This window comes from Peromyscus eremicus, unplaced genomic scaffold (assembly GCF_949786415.1).
Source record: "Peromyscus eremicus unplaced genomic scaffold, PerEre_H2_v1 PerEre#2#chr22_unloc_1, whole genome shotgun sequence".
Lineage (NCBI taxonomy): Eukaryota > Metazoa > Chordata > Mammalia > Rodentia > Cricetidae > Peromyscus > Peromyscus eremicus.
The window spans coordinates 8,518,911-8,541,439 of NW_026734286.1; the positions used below are offsets into that span (position 1 = coordinate 8,518,911).

At 41.4% G+C, this 22,529-nt stretch overlaps 1 pseudogene; it reads right to left on the reverse strand.

Moving 5' to 3' along the window:
* Positions 1-17,293: 17,293 nt before the first annotated feature.
* LOC131900682 (nucleophosmin-like) lies at positions 17,294-18,167 on the reverse strand (annotated as a pseudogene).
* Positions 18,168-22,529: the final 4,362 nt, after the last annotated feature.

Consider the following 22,529-nt stretch of genomic DNA (forward strand, 5'->3'; position numbering starts at 1 on the left):
TCTCCAGCCCTTTATGCAGATAAGTAACACTGTATTTTTACTCCTAGGAACAACTTAGAAGTCAAAATTAGGTCAAAACCTTTTGTTGCAGGCTGATTTGAAAACTTAATTCTATCTGGGCTAGAGAGATGGCTCCCCAGTTAAAAGCCCCGATTGTTCTTCCTGAGAATTTGGGTTTAATTTCCAGCACCCACATGGCGAACATCAACTGTCTAATTCCAGTCCCAGAGGAACCACCAAGCCTCTTCTAATCTCCAAGGACACTTCACATTTGTGGAGGACAAACATACATGTAGGCTAAGCTTTCATACATGTATAATAAAGTTTAAAAACACAGTTCCTTCTACCACTCACTACTTTCTGTTCCCAGATGTCAAAGAAACCATCTAGCAGCACAGCAGGGCTGGGGAAAGGAGCAAGGTATCACTTCACCTGCCAGGTAAGAGATGTCCCAGAGTGGCTTACCTGCATAGCCCTCAGGAAAGGGTGGTCTGTCCTGGGTGTTAACAATACAGGATATGGAGGCTGTTAGATAGCACAGCATAGTGATGATGTTTGGTAGTGATAGGACTGCAGAGTGGGATCTCTCAGATGGAGGACAGGCAGGCAACCTCTTGAGCCTGTCCCACATCTGTACAACACTACAGTTGGAGGGTGACTATTTGTGGTTGTCACCTCTCTGCATCTGTGTGGAAATCCCAGTAACATCTGTAAGTATCATAGGCCCACGACAGCAGTGAGGAAGATTCATACATGATCCAGCACTTTAGCCCCAGGGGAGTCACTGCCCAGTTGTGTGTTGAACTGCCTACTCTTAAGATCACATATTCTCAGAGGTGAGAAGTGCCCATAATACACTGTTCCCAGCAGAAAGGAGCTCAGTAATGAGCTGATGGCCATAGAGCAGACACAGTCTTCAGTCTGGGTGCTGTGTAAGCACTCTCTAAACAGGCCTGATGCAAAGTCTATAGAACAGAGACAGACCTGGGTGCATCTTGCTAAGGGATTGATTTGACAGACCCTGTATTCATGTTTCATATTATGAATTTCTTTGCTTTCTGTCTTTCTTTGTTTTTCTTTTCTTTGCTGACTTGGAGTAGAGTTAGTTGTTTAATCCAAAGGAAAGTACCTGGGAGATAAGTATTGCTGTGAAACACTATTTTCTCCTTTCACCCTAAGGGAGCTCTGCGTTGATAACTTGATGACTTGGTAGGAAGTGAAGTGTAAATGCTTTGCTCCCCATTGCCATGCTGGTCGTGTTCTGAAGGAGTTCCTATTTGATCACTGGTTGAGCTACAACATAGCTAGCTATTTTGCTGATTTTTTTTTAGTTTTGATACATTTTTGTGTTTCTTGTTTTTTGTTTTCTTTTTAAAAATTCTGAATAAGGGGCAATGAGTCACGTGTGTAAAGGCCAGAGGACAAGTTGGAGATGTGGGTTCTCTCTTAAGCCCCCAGACTTGGTTGGAAGTGCCTTTACTCAATGAGCCAACTGTCTGGTTCCTGTCATAGCACTTCCTTCTAATTCACCTATTTCAGTACATTTGTTGTAGTTGCTCTGTTATTTTTTGGGTAGAGAATACTGGGTACTCATTCTAGAGCTCTCCCATTCTTGGCAAGCGTCTGTCTACTGAATTTTAAATAAAAAGTTATTTTGAGGCAGATTAAGTTGCCCATTTTTTTTGTCAACTTAGTCTGTAGCTATACCAGGCCTTAAACTTGTGTGATGCTCTTGCCTCAACCTGCCATGTTTTGGGGTTCCAGGATTGCACCACCTCTCCCAACTAAATTCATGTGAGAAATTAACAATTTGAATCTGTCTTCTTTTAAAAGTATTATAGCTAAAGGTATATCAATTACAGTTTTTAAAATCACCTAGTGGTGTCATTAAGATTTTTTTATTCTCTATTATGTGGATTCTACCTCCAGTCTCTACTAGTCTTTTTTTCTAAGTCCTATTTTTCCATGCATTAATCCCTATGTTTCCATTTTCATATGTGTTTTTGTTTGTGTAGGTTGAAGTTGGGCCTTTTGGGAGCCTGACCTGTTCAAGGTTTTCTCAGATGCCCAGATGAAATCACCAATGGAACACTACTTTTGTGTCCTGCCATGGGACTTGGGAAGGTCTGGTCCAATGCTTGAGTGAGCATCATGAAGGAGTCAAGGGAACCAGGCTCTTCATGGCCACTGTGAGCTCAGTCTGAGGTATCCTGTGTTACTTTCTCCAACATTGCTAAATTATCTTTTAGCTGACTGTCTTACTCTATAACTACAAATGGTGTATCAGAGCTATACATATTAAAGAACTTAAGCATGAGCCTTCAGCTTATATAAGACATGTTCATACCAAACTTTATAAGTTTTATATTTCATCCCACGTCCTACCCTGATCACCTTCCCTTTTATGGACCCTAATTACTGGTCTTTGGTGTCATAGACCATGGTGTAGCAGGAAGTTTCTCAGTCTTGCCTAGCCCCAAGGTCTGGACGAAACTCTTCCACCTGAGGTCTTGCAACTGCTTATAAATAATCACTCAGAGGCTTAATATTAATTACAAATTGTATGGCCTAATGGCTCAGTCTTCTCGCTAGCTAGCTCTTACAACTTAATGCAGACCATTTCTATTAATCTATGCATTTTTGCTATGTGGCTCATGGCTTACTTGTTCTCTCAAATCTTGCTTCTCCTGGCAGCAGCTCACAGCATCTGCTGTGACTCCACCCTTTTTCATCTCAGTCTTCAGTTTGAATGCACTGCCTAATCTTATTCTCCCTCTCCATTGGACAAACAGCTTTATTTCTCAACCAGTGAGAGCAAAACATAGTCATAGCATACAGAAAGACATTGGATGCCCTGGCTTGACCTCGCAAATGCATCATAGACCAATGCCACCACAGAAGGCTGGGAAGGTGTTATTGTTTTGATTACCAATGTGCAGCTGAGAGAAATTTGAGCAAATATAGGTGAGCCTTTTTAGAATTGCTGATTCCTGGTGAATATCAATTAGGTATTTTAAATTTGACCTAGATTGACTGGGTTTCCTCTCAGCTGTCCAACAGAGGGATTGCTCCATTGCACATTGAGCAATGGTTTGTGTATGCTCAGGACCCTGTGCATAGGAGGGGTAAGGGAAGATGCCATCTGAGTGTAGGAAGACTGAACGGTCAAGTTTTAGAGGCCAGGCACAAGTTCTGTTACAATGCAAATCTCTCAAATCTAGATAATTCTGTTCCTGTGAGGCTTGGATCCACTGAGCTGTATGTCTTTACAACACTCCATCACTAAGGAAGGTGCTCTAGTAACTCAGACCTCTAGCCAGTCGGCCTCCAGGCAGACTGCTAGGCCAGTTCACCTACAGAATGGGGAGGATACTTCAGGCTAAGAGGTCCAAGGGCTGTAGGAGGCTCTGGTGTTCCTGTGTGTTACTTGTGATCTGTTGCCTGTTGCCGAGACCTGTGAGGAGAGCAGGGTGAGCTCAGAATCCACAGCATGGTGAGTTAGGGGCTACAGTTTCCACAAGGGGTGGAGCCACTGGAACCTGGATAGTGTTCCTCCAGGGTGGGGGTGCTGATGGGAAGCCGTGGCCATATTTCGAGTCTGATGCCATACTGTTTGGTCCCCTGAGGTTTTCAACTCAGAAGCTGGAGCTCTGAATGATGTAGTTCTACTTGTTGCAATTTGCAGAGCATAGGGAGCTCTTGTGTGGAAATATCCTTGTTGGTGACATAAACATGCAGTGAGCCTCAGCTGCTTTTCTGTTGCCAGGGAAGGCAGATTTGCTAAGTTGATGACCCCTTGTTTCTCTAGTGTCTTATTGAAGTTCTGCACTTGGCACTGAACATTCAGGTATACATCTGTCTGCAGTTAATTCTGTGCAGGGCATAATACCTGCATCATTAACACATTTGCAAATAGGTGCCTCAGTGGTCCTGTCTACCTGTATTAGTAAAGCCAGGCCTACTGGGTTTCCTGGCCTCATTTGTAAAAATTGACTCTGTCTTAATTGCAGTTTTTTGTTTTCTGTTCTGTGTTCTGTCATGTTCTAATGATCTCTTTGTCTTTTGGAAACAGTATAGTCTTTATTGCAGTTGTATGCTGAGTTTTCCAGTCAGTTGGTATCAGTTTGTACTATTTATTCAGTCTTGTGTTGATCGTTTTTTTATTCAGGATGACTTCAGTCATCAGTTTTCTGGTTTTGGTAGAATAAATTGTTAGATATTTTATTGGACTGTTGCTGAAAGGAAAGCTCAAATTCTGTATTGTGGTAATATACTGTTGACGTAATAGCCAAGATGGCAGCAAACCACAAGGTTGCTTTCTACTCAAGGGTAGCTGAGATGATCCCATCCTCCATCAGTTACGGGTCCAAGTGGGATCCACATTGTCAAAGGTTAAATGTGAACTGTCACACCCTTTTATTTAAGAAAACAGAGGTTAGCATGAATGTAGGAGGAGATGTTACCTATGGCCTTGGTAGGTAGGCCCCATACAGCTAAGGAACAAAGGGAAGTATTCCATGGCCTCAAACAGAGACAGCTGGGTCCATCCCTGTGTCTTACCACACATATTGTACTGTGGAAGCAAAGCATTGTCATCCAGATCTTTCACATTCTTCTTAGTACCCAGACACAAGATGTTGCTTGGTCCTATATTATCCCATTTGATTTATGGTCTCTGCTATGATCACACAGATTTCTGACTCTTAATGTTGGCTGGAATTGAAGACTTTCAGATTTCAACTTGTTAAAATAGTTAAATCAAATTTAAATCCATAGTAGCCTTCTGAGACATTTCTACCCAGTTAGAAATGCAGCTTCCTGATGGTATCATCTACAACAGGCACACTTAACCACACCAAGAGACTTCCTCTACTGTTTCCACCAGACCTGATCCTAGGTTTCCCAGGTTCTATGAAAAAACTGGGTAGAGACAGAAACAAGGGATAATGCCATACACTAAGAGAAATGATAGAGATGTAAACTTGAGTTTGGAGGTCTCAAATTGCTCAATCTCTTCTTAGATGGGGTGGGAAATGTTTATTAAGGAATCCTGTAACCATCCAGAGGAGTTAGCTCTCTCCCCATTTGGAAAAAGTATTTCTTCCTTTTCTCTATCTCTTTCTCTACCTCCGTCCAATCCTCTCTTCCTCTCTCTGTCCCCTTCTCTCTCTGTTTCCTTCAGTAACGTTCACACTTTGAGCTTAGAGCCCTTTCTTCTTAGGTTGTGTTCCTGTCAGGCTTCATATTTGCTAAACACCCTCAGGCTCCTATCTCCAAATTCTTGGTCCCCAATGAGTGGAACTAATTGTGTACAATTAGGACATGTGCCCTTTTGGAGTAGGTATGCCTTGAGTGTATAGGTGTGTCAGTGTAGGTGGGCTTTGAGATTTCACATACCAGTTCAAGGCAAGTGTTTCTTTCATCCTGCCTGCCTGTGTATCAGGATGTAACACTCAGTCCCATGCATGCCCTCTGAAGCTCCCTTTCAAGGTGATAATGGGCTAACCCTCTGTCACTGTAATAAATCCCAGAATTAAAAGCCTTTCATTATAAGAGTTGCCTTGGTCATAGTGCTTCTTCGCAGCAATGGTACAGTCTGTAAGACACATTATTCGTGTATTATCTCTATGTATTCTGTCCATTTCCTGTGAAGTTGAATAAGGCTCAATGGAAGTGTAATGGACTGATTTCCTGACCAAACATTTCATCTGCAGTGTGGTAGTTTCTAGAAAGTCTTTAATTTCTGAACTTTATTTCTATATTGACCCATTATTCATTCAGTAGAGAGGTGTTGAGGTTCCACGGGTTTGTAAGCTTTCTGATGCTTCTGCTGATGTTGATATCCAGCTTTAATTTGTGGTAGTCTGATAGGATGCAGGAACTTACTTCAATTTTTTTGTATCTCTTGAGACTAGCTTTGTATCTGAATTTGTAGCCAATCTTGGAGAAAGTTCCATGAGGTGTTAAGAAGGTGTATTCTTTTGTGTTTGAGTGAAATGTTCTGTAAATATCTGCTAGGTCCATTTGGTGTATAATGTCTGTTAGCTCTGATATTTCTGTTTAGTTTTTGTCTAGATGACCTGTCTATGAGTGAGAATGGGGTATTTACATCTCCCACTATTACTTTGTGAGGGTCAATATGTAATTTAAGCTGTAGTAGTGTTTCTTTTACAAACGAGGGTGCCCTTTTGTTTGGGGAATAGATGTTAAGAATTGAAATGTAGTCTTGGTAGATTTTTCCATTGATGAATATGTATTCCCTTCCCCATGTCTTTTAATTAACTTTGACTTGAAGAGCCACTTCCCATACATTTCATATGCTTATGGCATACTGTATGAGCAATGAGGTCACACTAGTTATTTTGTTTTTGTTTTTTTCCAGGACTAGGAGTCAAACCCAAGCATCTCACACATGATAGGCAAATAATCTGACACTAGGTCAGCTTTTATCCAGAATTTCCTTCAGCCGGTCATGGTGACTCACACCTGGAATCCCAACACTTGAAAATCTGAAGGAGCAGCATCACCACTAGCTTGAGGCCATCCCAGAATGAGCAGAATGAGACCTTGCTACAAAAACACAAAACCGAGATCTTGCCAAGGCATAAGCTGTGCATATTCTACAGTGTGTCATTGAGAAATAAAATGCAAAGGTTTCCTAGGCCCATAGGAGACCAAGTTGTGATGCCTGTTGTGTGGTTAGATTTTCCATTTGCAAGAGTTAAAAGATTTTAAAATTACTGTCACTTTACTTTTTCTCCCCATTCTTCAGGAAGTTGCCATATATCTCTCTATTGCACTTTGATTTGATCAGTACATTTAATTAGTTGAGCATGAGGCCTAACACCTCTCATCCTAGTACTTTTGAGATAGATGCAGAAGTTCAAGACTAACCTGGTACAAATAGTGCTTATTATTTTGTCATATTATTTCTCTGTCTGTGCATGTCTTGTGGAATCTAGTAAGGCTAAATAAAAGAGTAATAGACTGGTGTTTTTCCTCCCAAATATTCCGTCTTTGGGCACACATGCCACAGTGCATAGTTGTCAGTCAGAAGACAACTTGAGAATTGGTTCTCCTTATGTCGGAAGCAAATCCCTGACTCTAATTATACATTTTGAGAAACTTGCGAGTGTATGTTTGTGGGAGTAGCCTGTGTGTAGATTTATATGTGTAGGACATGCATGGTATCTGTATCAGCATGACTGCCATTATTGTGCGTGCGTGCGTGCGTGCGTGCGTGCGTGCGTGTGTGTGTGTGTGTGTATGTGTGTTTGTTTGGAGAAGTCACAGGTGTGTGGGCTCATGGGAGGAGGTTGGTGTGGCAGGGGCATTGTGGATGCACCATGGTTCCTGTAGGTCTAGCACTGAAGGAGACTGTGCTCCATATATCAAGTATCAAGCCACACACAGTTGTCTTGGCTCCCTCCCTTGCCCTGGTCCTTCCCATCTCCTACCCTGCCTGCTACTGCTGCTCCTTCCTATGCTGTGGCCATGTCCACACTGACCTCCCCAAACCCCTTCCAGCACTGGCTCCATCTACCTTGGTCATAGACTCTCTCCCTCAACTGTGCCTGCCCTCCACAGACTTTCTTCTCATTTTTATGCCCTTCCAAGGCATCAGCCACATCTAGCCTCTGGTTGACCCTCCAGCCTCTAGCCCAATGCCCATACCCTGCCCACCTCCCTGAAGTCTTTGCTGTATACTTGGCAGCAGATGACATTTTTTTATTCTTATCATAGCACTCACTAATCTTCTATGGCCAATGTTAATCAATTTATAGATTTGCTAATTAGTGCATATCAAATATATCATTGTACTTTTCTACCTAAAGCTATTAAGTTTCATACAGAATTACATGCTAAATGGAGTGCCTTAAAAAAGAAAATTTCCTTTAACTAAAAAAAAAAAAAAAATGGCGAAATTAATACCCTCACATTGTGAAACTTGTCAAACTTTTCTTAGATCTTGATTGTCTTCTAATAAGTACCCCAGAGGTAATATATTGAATGAGATATGGCAAGTGGATGTAATACACATTAAAAGTTTTTGGTAGCTGGGTGGTGGTGGCCCATGCCTTTAATCCCAGTATGAGGGAGGTAGGGACAGTGGATTTCTGAGTTCAAGGCCAGCCCGTTCTATGGCATGAGTACCAGTACAGCCAGAGCTACATAGAGAAACCCTGTCTTGAAAAAGGAAGATTTTGATAGATTGTAATACATACATCATTGTATTGACACATTTTCAACATTTCAAAAAGCTGCTGCATTAAGTATTAAAGAGGCTTCATTAGTTATATTACATTTTTTAAAAGTTTGTAATATCATGGATATTTTTCAACAACCTAGATGGATAATGTTCCAGTTGTATGTCACAAAAATTTCAAGAGTTTTTACAACATTGAGATACTAAACATATTTTTGATATCCCTTATATTCCTCAAGGACAGGCCATTATTGAAAGATCTGACATGACATTAAAGCATGTTAATTAAACTAAAAGGGGGAAAGACAGCTCTTAATTTTACAAACATCCTCTTCTACTCATTATTTACTTTAACTTTTTTGAATTGTGATGATAACCATCTTCTACCCACTGAAATTCATTGTCAGTCTACTATTGGAGAAGATATTGAGAGTAATGTACTACAATCTAATTGGTATAAAGGGGAAGTATCTTTACAATGGAAAAAAAAATGTTATAAATGGGAAAGGGTATCCTTATGTTTCCACAGATACAGGTGATGGTTAGATTTTAGAAAGACTGCTGAAATTAAGAGATGAGCAAGTGACCGTGACTTTAACCTTACTTCCCCAGTGAACAAATGGCTCATCTGACTTTGGGTCAGACTCCCAAAACAATTACCAAACCATTCTCTTCCACACTGATTTGTACCTTTCCTACCTGGGGGGAGCTGAAAAAATTAGCCAATGCAGAAAAACAGATAGTTCATTATATAGAATAAAACAACCGAATCCTTGTTCTTGTCCCTGTTAGCAATCACCACTGCTCAAGTAAGTAAAACGAAGAGTTTTTCTTATTGGGCTTCTATTACTAACCCTCCCTTAAACTCAGTAGTGCATTGGGGGGATCCCAGTTTTCCAATTTACACTAATGACTCTAATTGGATTCCAGGACCCTATGACAGTAGAGGTCCTTTGTTCCCCAATGAAGAGGGTTAAATTTGATTTCATTTTAGGATGTAGGAATGGGAGCACTTCCTATCTGTATTGGGCATGATGTTCATTATGTGAAAGTGTTTCAGTAGTTGATGGATTGTTCCACAATAGTTTGTCCTTGTGGATTGTAAGGGATTCTAGTACCATGATTAATATTCCACACACTGAAAATTTCTTTAAAGTGTTTGATGGTATAAAAAGGGGTATTATCACTTTTTATTTGTTATGGTAATCCTAAAAAGGGAAAGGTGTATAATAAATGACTAATGGTATTTGAGGTCATTTTGTCTCTGTGAGCAGAATCAATAATCATATTTGAATAGGTATCTACTGTTAGGTGAACATATTTTAAATGGTCAAATTCTGAGATATGAGTATTATCTGTTTGCCAAACGGTGTTGGATTTTAATTCCTGAGGATTAATTCTACTGGCAGATGACAACAGTAAAGGAAGAACAAGGGCAGGTCCTGATAATTTTCTGAGCTTGTTCACAAGGCAAAGAGAATTGTACTTGTAATGATTGTGCATTTTGCTAAAAAAATTGTGAGATTTTTGAGTGGCCTGAAAAGAAAGAACTTGGGGCGAGGAAGAGGCCAGTCCCTTGGCTTAGGCATTGGCAGATGTTAATAGACCTTGCAAATAAGAATGAGCTATGAAAAAAATGCTGAATTTGTTTTTGTATAGATGTCTGAAGAGAGACAAATGGTTGTAAAATAACACTAGTATTGTGGTTGGTTTCAAGTCTTGCAGTTTCTAATAGAGGAGCTGTTTGAGCACAATATGCAGAGTCCATTAAAATATTCAATGGTGGGGGGAAATCTATTATCAAATCTGTATTAGTCTCAATTCTTTTGAGTAACAAAACTTAAAGATTGATTGTACATACATATAAGTATACACACATATATGTATACACACACACACACACACACACACACACACAAAGAGGATTTATTGGAATGACTTAGGCAACAGTACAACTAATCTAACATGGCTGGCAGTGATTGCAAATTTCAAGAATCCAGAAGTTGCTCAATCCACGCATGTCTGTGAATCTGCTGCTCCTCAATAAACCCTTCAATCTGGAAGAAGTGTGCTCCAGTGCCAGTGTAGGACTGGGGTTGATATAAAGGCGAGGGAAAGAGGGCAAAGAGCAAAAGCTCCTGAAGGTGTGACCCAGAATAATGGTATGGCTTCTGGCTTCAGGATGCAGGTTAAAGGCCTATGTGTTCCTATCTTACAGATTCATATTATAAGTGGATTTACCTACTTCAAATAAAGGAAAAACCTCTCACAGCTGTGCCCTCCATTTTTGTATTTTAGTTAATTCCAAATATAATCAAGTGTACAACCAAGCATAGCCATCACAGGGAGATAGGGTACAGGTACAGGACCAGGATCCCCCTCAGTGGATACAATGCTGAACTCAGAATCATGCTTTGCACAGCTTTTCCTTATGAGCCATTCTCCCAGCTTCTGATCTTTTGTAAGTTATTTACATAATACTCAGCATTACCTTTGTATCCCAGACTCTTCTTACACATTTCTTTTGTTACATGGAGTCCAGGGAGGAAAAAGTTTGCAGTCTTTCTCAGCCAACTGGTGTTCTTTCCATCCTTCCATCCTTCCTCTTTTTTTTTTCTTTTTGTTCTGAGACAAGGTTTGATGTAACCCAGGGCAAACAGTCTGACTGCCAGGAAATAACCCAGCTAGAGAGAAGTGTTCAGCTGTTACCAAGGTTTTCCAAAGAAAAGTCTGACCTAGGTAGGCCCAGCAGGCTAGGCTCTACTAAGGGTCCACCATATGCAAATCAAAGAGACCATAAAAGTGTTGGAGAATAGAATTATCATCTTTCTGTGAGCTATGTTGGGGGCATATGCATACCATGGGCTTTTGGGGGGAAGGGGTCAAAAGAAAACATTGGTGAGTTTCTCCTTACAGGGTTTAGGTGTGCTTGGGGAATTGAATGCAGGTACTTTCATATGCCCACAAACAACACTGCTCACTCAGCCATCTTGTTGGTCCAAGTCTATCCAATTTAATGTACCCTTTTTTTGTTTGTTGTTTGGTTGTGTTGTGAGACAGTACCATACTGTGTATTCTTGCTGGCCTGAAACTCACAATTAGAGCAGAGTGACTCAGAACTCAGAGAAATCTGCCTGTCTCTACCTCCAGAGTCCTGGGATTAAAGGGATGATGTTAAAAATGCTGGGCATAAGACAAGATTTTACACAATGAACCAACATTCTGATATTCTTAACCAAAAGTGGCTGCAAGTAAAACCTGTACTGTGAAGGTGGTGTCAAGATGCTGATACCCACTGTCTTGTTATGTTAGTGTCATGAAAAGCTATTTCAAGGTTGAAATCTGGAGGATGTAAGAATTAGAGTTGTGTTTAGAAAACTAACCCCATAGGCCGGGCGGTGGTGGCGCATGCCTTTAATCCCAGCACTCGGGAGGCAGAGGCAGGCAGATTTCTGTGAGTTCGAGGCCAGCCTGGGCTACCAAGTGAGTCCCAGGAAAGGCACAAAGCTACATAGAGAAACCCTGTCTCGAAAACCCCCCAAAAAAAAAAAAAAAAAAAAAAAAGAAAACTAACTCCATAAAATTGATTGAGCATTGAACAGTGTCAAAAGCAAAGCTAGAATCTGGGTAAAATGATTAAGACAAAAAATATACTAGTTCATGGTTTATAGTTGCTCTACAGCCTTGGGCTCCTATCTTTGAATGCTTGCTCCCCAGTCAATGGACCTAATTGAGTAAAATTAGGAGATACATCTATGTGGGAGTAGGTGTGCCCTGTTTCTATAGGTGTGTGACTGTAGGTGGACTTTGAGGTTTCAAAAGACCAGTGCAAGGCAAGTGTTTCCTTCTGCCTACCTGCCTGTGTCAGGATATAACTCCCAGACCATTCCTCCCTATGGTGATGCTTCCTTTTGAGATAATAATCAAGTAACCCCCTGTCACTATAGTCAATCCCCAAATTAAAAGCCTTCCATTTATAAGAGTTGCCTTGATCATAGTCTTCTTCACAACAATAAACAGTCACTAAAACATACTGTTTTTGTAATGTTTTGACATATTATCTCCCAGTACTCTGTGCATGTTCTGTGAAATCAAGTAAGGCTGAAAGAAAAATAGACTTGATTTTTTGAGAAAGCGTTAAGTCTGTTGTGCCGTGCCTGCACGGCAGTTGGGCCCAAAACCTGGCGAGGGAAGTCGGGATGAACACAGCACACACCAGTCAAGTTGCAAGCATCAGGACTCTCTTTATTTTTTTTTCCCCATCTTATATACCCTTTCAGGAGGAACAAACAAAATTGTTTATCAAACACCCAGGGTCAAGGAATGGCCAGCATGCCCCAGGAAGCCACAGCTGCCAAACCATGAGATATACCAAACAGCAAACATCCTCAGAACAGCCTGACCTCAGCACACTCAGAACAGGGGAGGTGGGGGCAATCTTAGAGGGGTCAGAGCCATTCTGATCCCAACACTGTTGTACAGTTATTTCTAGAAACTCTTTAATTTATTTTTTAGCTTGACTCATTTTTCCTTCATTAGAGAGGTGTTCAGTTTCCATGAATTTGTAAGCAATCTGATTCTTCTGATGTTGTTGTGGTGGTCTGATAGGATGCAGGGAGTTATTTTAGTTTTCTTGTATCTGTTGAGACTTGCTTTTTGTCTGAGTATGTGGTCAATTTTGAGAAAGTCCATGAGGTGCTTGTTGTGGGTACTCACCAGAGTAGACTTCTGGAACATGGGTTTAATACACTGGGTATTCTGGATTCCAGTTTAGCCCTGAGCCTTTTTCAGGTTGAGCTTTTAAACACAAAAACCATGTTCTGGGGTGACATGTTTCAGTTAACAAGAACAGAACTACAGACTAAAAAGCAAGGTTAGTACATTTAGAGACTTTCCATAAATGTAGACTTTGATCAGTTAGGCTTTTCTTTATATTTTTGGCAGATGGTGTTGTTTACCTGCTGAGTTTTACAGCCTGAATGGCACTTTCATCATTGAGTCAGTTGTGCTAAGATCTTGGGCCTACTGAGTTCTGGCTTCTTTTACATTCCCCACTGGACTGAGTGAATGAATCAAATCATAGACTTATCCTGTTTTCATTTAACATGCAGGGCCCCCACCATTAATCCAATCAGAATGAGAATGAAAGGCCCAGTCCATACTGATAGAGTAGTTAGCCAGGGGGACCAAGAGAACAGAGATTGGTATCAATTATTTCCTCAACCATGGCAATATTTTGTTAAGTTGCTCCTGATCAATTATCATTGGAACAAAAAGTTTCTTCCAAAGCCATACATACTTTCCTTTGTCTCATGAGAAATAAGTCTAAGTCTTTTCAGTTTTGTAGGACCATTTTTGTAAGGGAATCCAACTGCCGATTTAATTCAGAAATAGAAACTTTTAATACCATCTGGTCGTGATCTACTTGTCTACTTAGTTTGGAAAGCATCAGAAAAGGCACATTTAGTGAAATCATTGCTACATGCCCACCAATGCCATCTCAGAGGCTTAGGAATGCTTTTGTTATGCAGATGAATTACCCCATAGAGCAGAACATAAATGTTGGCTGCCCCTGGTCACAGTGAGTTCTGTCAGTCAATGCTGTGTCAGTCTGGTTAGTTCCTATCCCTATGTAGTATGACAGGGGCCAGGTGTTTAAGCATAACCAGCAATCCTGGTGGATTTTTGTAGGGGACTGATTAATTCCATCCCCAGAGTTCCTTCCTGTGGCATATAGTCTGATTCTTCAGTTTTTCACTGTTTCCCAAAGTCCAGAATGATGGGGGAATGTCTTTCTGTATGCTGTGAATATATGTTATTCTGCTTGGTTGATAAATGAAGCCATTTGGCCCATGGCAAGGCAGCTTAGAGGTAGGGGGAAATCCAAACATATAGAGAGGAAAGAGAAAGACAGAGCAGAGGAGATGCTGCCAGCTGCTGCCATAAGAAGCAAGATGTAAAGATACCAGTAAGCCATGAGCCACATGGCAAGGTATAGATTTATAGAAATGGGTTAATTTAAGATGTAAGATCTAGCTAGTGAGAAGCCTAAGCCATTAGGCCATACAGTTTGTAATTAATATAAGCCTCTGTGTGTTCATTTGGGTCTGAGCAGCTGTGGGACTATGGCACCACAGGAGCTGGGTGGGACCAGGAAAACTTCAGCTATACCAGAATCATTTTTTCTGAACTTTTTCAGGAGGCCTCAGTTTCACAAACCCAGTTTTTATAATGGAAACTCCTTTGTTTCTGGTGACCAGGGGGCCCAGCCCCAGGGCATGCATAGAACTGTAAACTCTGTATTTCTGTATCAAAAGATAAACCTCCATATCTTTCCTTTCTCTAATACTACCAGACTTTTAAAGTGGGATTCAGTGGGCAAAGGTCAAAATCAATATGAGTTGCTGGTCTGTAGTTAAATTAGGCAATACCTTCACTGTGTCTATCTTTTTAGTTCCCATGTCAAGCCTAAGGGATGTAGGGGTTGGAGCATGACCCTGTATTCATAAGTTGTAAGACTCAGGAGGAATTGGAGGGATATGGAGTGGAAGGGCGTGGAGACTTGAAATGTGATCCTAATTAGCCTTTTTAATAAAAACTAGGAATCAGATATTGAGGTGAAAGCTGAAAGATCAGAGAAGCAGAGCAGCAGCCACTAGAGACTTCTTACCTCTATCAATCCTCTGACTGAAAAGGGCCAAGATCCTGTCTCCACCTGTCTTACATTCCTGTCTCCACCTCCGGAGTGCTCAGATTAAAGGTGTGAGCCTCCCAAGTACTGAGATTAAAGGTGTGAGCCACCACCATCTGGCCTCTGTGGTTAACTGTTGGCTAGCTCTGCCCTCTGATCTTCAGGCAAGTTTTATTTGTCAGGACACAAACAAAATATCATAGAACAGGGACCTGATGAAACATTTGTTTTAATGGGTCCATTTTGCAGACACTCCATTTGGCAGCATCTTCAAATTCTGTTTTCTTAACCTGAGTGTGGTATGTCCATGGTATAATGTCAGCTATCTTCACTGCCATAAGAGTAGAGAGAATCACCTTTTAGGGTCCTTTCCAGGTTCTAGTATTCTTGCCTACTCGAATGACCCAAACTGTATCATTGGACTGGAACAAGAGGAAACTGTTGGTGGCTTCAGAGGTCAGCCTGGTCTCAGATAGTCTAATGAATGGCCATTATGGAGAACTGGTGTGCCTCTAGTTCCTTGAGAAAGTAAGGGCTAGATAGTTCTGGCAACTGTTTGTTTCTGAACCTGAGAAGCTGTGGGGGACATTTTTCAAACATAATCTCATAGGGGATAAATCTCTCCCTATATGGCCTAAATTATTTCTTTTTATTTGTTTTGTTTTGTTTTTTGTCTTTCAAGACAGGGTTTCTCTGTGTAGTTTTGGTGCCTGTCCTGGATCTCACTCTGTAGAGCAGGCTGGCCTCAAACTCACAGAGATCCGCCTGGTTCTGCCTCCCGAGTGCTGGGATTAAAGGCGTGCACCACTGCTGTCTGGCTGGCTTAAATTATTTCAATTGATGGAATTGCTGGTGTTCCAAGGACCTGGTTTCATTTTACATCTCCTGACAGTCATGGATGAGCATCTATGTTGTCAGGCAAGAGAGTAGCTGAATAGATGGCAGTGGGTTTCTCAAACTAGACTTGAGGGTGGGCCAGGAGTAGGACCTGGTGCTGGGTCACACAGCATTAGACAGTCAGTGTTTTAGAGCTCCTCAGAGGAGGGTCTCAACCATGTCCTGGTGTGCTGTCTGTATAAGATCTTGACCAAGAGTTACTTGTTTGTATTCTTTCATTACACTAACAGTAGCTGCTGCCATTGCTCTTAGGCAGGTGGGCCAACCTGTGACTATAGGTCCAATCATTTGGACAGATATGTCATAAGTCATTTCCGTGGCCCCAAAATTTGGGTTAAAATCCTTTTTGTCTTTTGTTTCATGGACAAAGAGGTGAAAAGGTTTTGAGATATCTGGAAATTCTATGACTGGTGCAGAAGTCAGAACTGTGTTTTAAAACCTTAAATGCTTTTCCTTTCATCTCAGTCCAGATTAGTGGCTCAGAGCCCACCTTTGTCCTGGTGTGTAGATGCTTTGCCATTCCCACAAACTCTGATGTCCAAAGGCAGCAATACCCGACTCCTAGGGACTCTTGAACCTGTTTCTTGGTCTTTTGTGTTAGGTTCATAAGTATGTCCTCAATCCTTCTGTAAGGTGGGCTCCTTTTGCCTCCCCCACCTAGTAGCCAAGATAGGTAGGCTTCTACAGTGCTAGTCTTTCTTTTGTAGCCCAAGCTCTATAAATATTGTAGCAGTCCTTCAGTGGCCCCTTTATAGTCTGTTTTCTCAGGAAATCTCCTAAGGAAAAGTAGGCACTCTGCTTTTAGTGTCTTTAACACCTGGGGCAACCTGGTCAAGTTATGCTGCCCACTATAACTTCTCACAGGGTCTTTCCACTTAAAAGCAAAAATGGGTTGACTCACTTCTGCCAACGGGAGGCTGAAGAATGCATCATTCAGGCCCAAGACAGCATATACCTGTTTCTCTAGAGGAACTAGTCTCATGAGAATCAGATGTCCCAGGTTTCTTTATAGGTAGGAAAGGCATATTCCAGGGTAACTGGCGGAGTACCAGGATGCCTGACTCTCCAAGCCAGGCAATATGAACTTCAATTTCCCCTTTTGTTTCCAGGGTCATTGGGTAATGTGTATCTTTTGATTGGATGCAGAACTTTAAGCTAGGAAATATTTTTTCTTTGTTTTTTTTTTTTTTTATTAAAATACTGAGTTTATTTCACATGTATATTTGTCTCCCTACCATTTCCACATCTGACCACCACTATTACTATGTCCTATCATAACATTCCATACATATTTAAAACCAAGTAAAAGGTAGAGTTCCATCCTTGAAAACTAAACAGACATTTTAGACAACACATTCTTGGCAATGGAACCTGGACAACATTTATCAAACACAGTAGGGAAAGTTCTCACTTTGCATTATCAAAAGGACAGCCAGAAGTATCAACTGTTAGAGAAATTAAGTAAGACAGAATTATTTCAAACTGTTTAAACCATTTTCTTAAAGAAACTTCCTCCATTGCCAGAGATCTTGAATAGCCTCCTGGTCAGTCATCTGGAAGCAATTTTTCACATAATTAATGAATTTGGCTTCCACTTTGGGAAGAGAACCACCTTTTTCTATACTTGCTTGCATTTTTGCCTTAATGACTTCTACAGAACTAGGTCCTTTTGGTGTTTTAGGAGTATTTTTTTCCCGTTTTTGACCCTTTGATCTTGGTGTTGATAGTTTTAAGTCTTTTTTATTTTGGTTTGATTTTTGTGCATTTTTGGCTGGGGTATCTCGTACAGATTTTTTCACTGGAACTTTTTCTTCAGCTTCCTCATCATCAAAATCATCCTTATCATCATCTTCATCATCCTTATCATCTTTGTCGTTATCCTCATCATCCTCATCAAGTTTTACTTTTTTTCTGGGGAACCTTATTACCACCTCCAGGAGCAGATCGTTTTCCAGACATACTTAAGAGTTTTACATCCTCCTCATCTTCATCTTCTGACTCTGCATCTTCCTCTACAGCTACTAGGTGCTGTCCACTCCTGTGCACAGGCCCCAAACCACACTTCAACCTTAAGACCACAGGTGGTGTAATTTCAAAGCCCCCAAGAGAAACTGTTGGTTGTACAGACATTTTCAAAGTTGCCAGTGTTACTTTAATTGGACTGCCTTCATAGTTCATTGCTTCTGCCTCTACAATGTGTAATTCATCTTTTGCCCCTGCCCCTAAACTAACCGTTCTTAGTGATAACTGGTGCTCATTCTCATCATTATCCACCTTAAAGTGATAATCCTTGTCAGCTTTTAGTTCACAACCAAAAAGGTAGTTCTGAGGCCTGAGAGGGCTCATGTCCATGTCCATCGAGTCTTCCATGAGGTGGAGGTGCGCACTTCGGTGTGAGGAATGCAGGAAACTGCCTACTGCTCCTTAGAACAGACACGCAGGATGGAATCACGCCAGGGCGGAAATATTTCTTCTGAGAGAGGGTAAGATACCAAAATTTTGCTGGGTATCTGTAAGTCTAATTGTGTCCCATTATCAGAGAAGGTGAAGGTGGCTTTCAGTTTATGCAATACGTCTCATCCCAATCAGTTTTCTGTTGCTGAAACACCACTGGCAACTTTTGAAATACTTCCAGCAGCAGGGACCTACTTATACCTTTAAATTATTTTAAACCTTTGTAACATTTTTTCTAATACCCTGTCTTACTGGGTGACAAAGGAACTCTCTTTAGCAGCCATCTTTAATCTTTCTAAAATGTACTTAGGGAAATTGCTTAAAGTCTCCTTAGTCAGTGTTGTGGAGGAGAGAATATTTATTCTTTCTGGTTGTGTTGCTTGGCAACAGTTCTCTTGTCTAGCACAGGGCCAGTGATTTTGCTTTTTTCAGAGATGGTAGGTTTTACAGATCACTGCTTGAAAAAGAAACTAATTATGAAAGAGAAAGTAGTGGAACTTTCTCCTTTGCTTTTGGTTTAGACCAGGAGAACATGTCTCCTTTCCTGGGACTGCTTACAAAGTGAAGGGAATGCTCACCTGGGGTCGGGGGAAACTATTTGTCCCCACCCTGTGTGCATTCATTTCCCTTAGATGGCTGCGGAGGTAGGGTCTGAACTAGAGGCCCGGACCTCTCCACCTCCACACTGGAACCAACACTGCAGGAGTCAAGCAACAAAACAAGCAAGTGCTTCTCCTCCTAGAGTAGGAGAGATGCAGGGTTTTTTTGTTTTTTTTTTTGTTTTTTTTGTTTTTGTTTTTTTTTTCTGCTCTGTATGCCCTCGCAGAGCCAAAGGGATTCAGGTCCTCAACAGGAGGGAGCACATGTCTTTAACCTGGTGGAGGAGGGTTTCACACCAGAGAAAGACACTGGCCAATACGGGGAAACAAAACTGACATACATATAGAGATACACACAGTCAGAGAAGCACACATACAAGTGAAATAACCAGGGTGTCCATCACATATCCATACCTACACAGACAAAGGGATCCAGTGATGTGTACCATGGTTGCTGGACACTGTATCAGCATCCATGTTTGGCCTCTGGTATGTGTCTAAACAGAAGGCACCTTGACCAGACTTAAATCTCCGGAGGTGATAGAACAAGCAAGTTTCTGATCTGTTTCCTTTTGGAGTGGTGTCAGATCCCCTCTGAAGCATTAGGCAGTACTTAATCAAAAGGAGCACTGGTGTGGTTTAAATAGAAATGGCCCCCATAGACTGAGTTTCAATGCTTGACCCATAGGGAGTGGCACTATTAGGAGATGTGGCCTTGTTGGAGTAGATGTGGCTTTGTTGGAGGAAGTGTGTCATTGTGAAGGTGGGCTTTGACAGCTGTGTGTCTCAGTCTCCTGCAGCTGGTTCTCCAGCACTAAGCTTGACACCGTGCTTCTTGCCATGATGATAATTGTGGGGCATACATGGGTTGCAAAGAGGGTCCCGAGAGAAATTTAGACAAATAGAGCTTAAGCTTTAAGCTGTTTACGAACAGAGTAGATACAAATGGTGACAGAGAAAGTTGGCTTAAGCTGTTTATGCAGAGAGTAGATACAAGGATGGTGCTGAGAGGAAGTTAGCTTGGGTTGTTTGTATGAAGATTAGATACAAATGGTGAGAAAGGAAGTTAGCTCAAATAAGATACTAAGATAAGGAAGGAGATGATGTCAGGGCATAAACAATTTGTAAATAGGATGACCTTTAAAATGATTGGTCGGTTCCTTCACCCCCTCCTAGGGTTCTGAGGTTTTCTGGTATAAAAGAGGCTTACTGCCTATCAATAAAGGAGTTCTTGCTTGACTTGACTCCCCGCTGTGTCTGATCGTCTCCAGGTAAGAGGGAGGCTGGGGAATGGGTGGGCAAGCGGTGCGCAGGTGCGCACTTACCTTTCCTCGGTCCCAGGCCACCTCTTCACAGGTGACCTAAGTTCCCGGTGGGGCAGGTCCCCACAGATAATGGACTAAATCTTTGAATTGTAAGCCAGCTGCAGTTCACTGTTTTTCTTTATAAGAGTTTCTGTGGTCATGATGTCTCTTCACAACAGTAGAATCCTAACTAAGACACCAGGGGACCTGACTGTCTCAGGTTGTGTACCCTGTAATAGTCCCTTGACCATGGCACGTCTCCTCTCTCCAGGGGGTTCTGAGACCTCTTGGTGTTCTGAGGTCTAGTCTTGGGAACTCAATGGGATCTCCAGAAACGTTGTGGGTATTCATCAGAGAAGACTACTCAGACATGGATTTAAGCCAATGGAATGTCTTTATTTAAGATCCCAGTGTAGCCCCATGCCTGTTTCAGGATGAGCTTTTAAGTACAGAAAACATGTTCTTGTTTGATTTACTTCAGTTAACAGGAACATTTAGCCAGAAGTGGAACTACAGGAACTAAACAGCAAGGTTAGTACATTTAGAGACTTTCCTGTAACTGTGGACTTGGGTGGATTAGACCTCTGTTTTTAGTTTTGGCAGGTGGTGCTGAACATGTGCTGAGTTTACAGCCTGAATGACACTTCCATCATGGAGTCCATTGTGCTAAGTAAGGTTTGGGGCCTTTTTACAGTGCTGAGATGAAGGTGTATTCATTTGTGTTTGGGTAAAATGTCCTGTAAATATAACTTAGGTCCATTCGGTTTATAATGTCTGGTAACTTCAGTATTTCTGTTTAGCTTTTGTCTGGATGGCCTGTCCATGGTGGAGAGTGGGATATCGAGATCTCCCATTATCAGTGTGTGAGGGTCAATATTCAATGTAACCCACAGTAGTGTTTCTTTTATAAATGAGGGTGCCCTTGTGTTTGGGGAATAGATGTTAGAAATTGAAAAGTCATCATTTTGGATTTTTCCTTTAATGAATTTGTAGTGTCCTCTATCACTTTTTGATTAATTTTGGTTTGAAGAGCCTCACAAGCACTTTATATGCTTATGGGCATATTGGATGAACAATGAAGTCGCATTTTCCCCCTGTGGATTATGGATCAAACCCAAACGCTTCACACATGATAAGCAAATAATCTGCCACTGAGTCATCTTTTACACAGAATTTCTTGAGCTAGTCCGAGTGACTCACAGTTGTAATCCCAGCACTTGGAAAGCCAAAGTAGAAGGATCACCACTAGCTTGAGGCCAGACCAGAACATAGAATGAGACCATCCTCCAAAAACACAATTTTGTCATTATAGGATCAAGAGCTCACCAAGACATATGCTGTGCACATTGTACAGTGTGTCCTTGAAAAGTAAAATACAAAGTTTTCCTAGGCCAATGGGAGACCAAGTGGTGATGCCTGTTACATGGTTAGCCTTTGTATTAACTAGAGTTAAAAGATTTTAAAATGAATCTGTAACTTTCACTTTATTTTTGCACTTTGTGGAAGCCCACAGAGGTTTCCTAGTGAGATCTGAGCTTGCTTTACACAGCAGAGCTGCATAAGGAGATGGGTTGACCACGTGTGTGGTTACCAGGTGTTTGGAAGGGTCTGCACTTGGCTGTGCTAGGGGGAGGTCTTTTGCTCCACCCCTTGGCATTCCTTTAAAAAGCCCTTTAGAAGAGACAGAAGGGGCCAGTGGATCAGGATCCAGGCCCTCCTGAGGCTATCCTGTGTTTCTATCTGTCTCTCTCTCCCCTCTATACATCTATCTAAGTCTCTTATCCCTCACTCCTCAAGAGTACCCTGGGCAAAAAAGTAGAGGTGTGTCTTCCACAGTCCTTCTTCAAGAAGTTGCCATATATCTCTGTATTATACTTTGATTTAATTAGTACATTGAATTAACAGAGCATGAGGGCTCACCCCTGTCATTCTAGTATTTTGGAGGCAGATGCAGGAAGTTCAAGACTACCCTGGCCCAAAGAGTAAGTTCTAGGCCAGCCAGAGCTACAAAGAGGACCTATGTCAAAAAGGCCACAAAAAATAGAGATGTGTGTAATAAATATAGGAGTGAGACCATCTGTGAGTTAGAATTCAATGAAATAGTGCTAGTGAGGTGGCTCAGTATGAAAAGTGCTTGATATGTGAGCCAAATGACCTGAAATTGTTCCTAGGAACCCTTGGTGGAAGGAGAAATCGACTCCTGAACTTTATCCTCTGATCTTCAACCTCTCACTATGGCACCCTTGTGCCTGCCCTGACACACATATCATACAAATGCATCACCCAAATACACATAATACTAGATTTTTAATTGTCTAGATAGGAAAAAAGAATAAACTTTGGCCTTGGATTACACTTAAATTTGTGATGGGATTAAA